Below are 2,306 nucleotides of genomic sequence, written 5' to 3' on the forward strand. Positions count from 1 at the left end.
CAATTACTATGACTGACATTAACAAACATACTTAAACACACACACGTTATGCAGTTTTATTATCATGATGCTAATGTAACACACACACACACACACACACACACAGTGTTCAATTGTGGAAGCTGGCGCACATTTGACCATTTTATTCAGTTTTGATACACACACAAACACAAACACAAACACATACCAATTATGTTGAAAAATCAGTGATGAATAAAAAGCTTTCAAAATACTTTTTTTGTCATAATCCTTATTGCATAATGTTACAAATCACTCCGGTGGATATCATAATGTTACATGTCACCCCAGCGGCAGCGTATGTTACAACTAACCCGAACTATGGGGTGAATTGTAACATTTCACTCCTCGTGTTTGAAACTAAACCATGAATTTTCGGTTTGTCCTGCAAAGATAACAACTATGCCATTTAATAGCAGACACTGAATCACATTTTGAACGCACTGGCTTAACGATTGCTAAAACACTATAACCAGGCTTTTGAACTAAAATTTCAAAACCATAACGCCATTTTTCAAAAAGCACACCCATTTTGCTGAACTATAAACACTATTCCCCTGCTTTAACACATGAGTCAGATTTGGTGAACTGTTACTGCAAAACTCTACACACAAATCCCTACATTTCTCAGTGCTCACACCATGTGGTCATTTAGAAAGCACTAGCATTCAATACTGTTCACTCAAGTCAGCACAGCTTGAGCTCAATTAGCAAACAATTAGGATGTTTGGGGAATTGGGTGAGACGTTATGGATTTGTGTTTACTGTTTTGAGAATATGAGGCATAGTTTCAAGAAATGTGTTTAAGCAATCGAGAAAAACTGTAAAAGCTCTCCAAGATACAGACAGAAATGTTACAATCACCCCCAGTCTCCCCTAGCTCAAGTACATTATATACTATTAACAGATACAACTTTTGATTTAATGTATTAGTAAATGTTGAAATGAACTAAGATTAATACATGCTTTAGAAGCATTTTTCATTGTTAGTTCATGTTAACTATAATGTCAACAAATGAACTTTATTGTAAAGTGTTACCAGTTAACTTTAATTTATGAACAACGTTCACTTAATCTTCCAAAATACTCTAATATACTTAATTTAATATATAGTAAATATAGTAAATAGTTTTATAGCATTATTACAATTCAATATCCTGTTGTTGTGGCCAAGTAAATTCCAACTCCTGAACTGAAACTGAACCATTTTTTAAAGTCTAATTTTGCCAAACAAGTATGCACATAAACAAATGTATCTACACAAAAACACACATTTCCATGCAGAGACAACAACAAAAACAAACACACACACACACACCTAGAGTCTAGCATCATTTTTCATGGATGACTGGACACCATCCACACACACTGAACCAGCTCCAGTGAACAGACAAACCTGTTGAAGATCAAAGTAAATACCAAAAGACAATGTTGTGGTCAAAGATCTTGCACTCACAAAGAGAGATCAAAACTAAATTACCTTCACTTTAAGATTCAGAATTATCCCCCGGTTTCACAGACAAGGTTTAAGGCTAGTCCCAGACTAAAATGCACATCTGAGCTGTTTTAAATGAAGGAAACGTGCACTGAAATATCTTAAAATATGTCAGTGCCATTGATTTGTCTCAAGATGCACACCAGTATTATTTTATTCTAAGGCATCTTTATAAAAGCTACTTAGATGTCCTAACTGAGCTATGGCTTAATCCTAGCTTAATCTAAGCCCTGTCTGTGAAACAATGCCTAAATGTACTATTTTAATGCTAAGGTTTTGGTGGAGCTGTCCATAGTCCTGAAAATTAGATCTGCTTTCTACTATTCTTCAACATTCCTCATTTAAAAAGTACTAACTAAAACCAGCCAGGCAACAATGACTCATAGTAATTAAAAATGCCCACATAGTGCATTTTTCCTTGTCTAATCAATTAATTGATAAAATCAATTTATGTCCCTTTTTCTAAAGTAAATATAGTACTTGCATGTTCCACCCAACACTATACGTGGTCCAAATAAAGATAAAATCATGCCACATTGGTTGGATTAAATCCATCACTAAATCTATCACATCCGTCATAATGAATGTCAGACCGTGCCAACCACATACAGTTTTTCCGTGGACTGATTTGACTATCCTCCCTAGATTTTCATCTCTCACTTTTGTCTTTATTCCCTTTTCTTTTTTCAATTCAAAGCCTTTAAGCCATCCCAAACCTCTATCCTTGAGAAGCTTACTGTTGGGCCAGCGCATGAATACAGATACTAGTGAGGCCAAAAGAAGACGATATCCG

The sequence above is a fragment of the Sinocyclocheilus anshuiensis genome, unplaced genomic scaffold (assembly GCF_001515605.1).
Source record: "Sinocyclocheilus anshuiensis isolate Anshui unplaced genomic scaffold, SAMN03320099.WGS_v1.1 scaffold1389, whole genome shotgun sequence".
NCBI lineage: Eukaryota > Metazoa > Chordata > Actinopteri > Cypriniformes > Cyprinidae > Sinocyclocheilus > Sinocyclocheilus anshuiensis.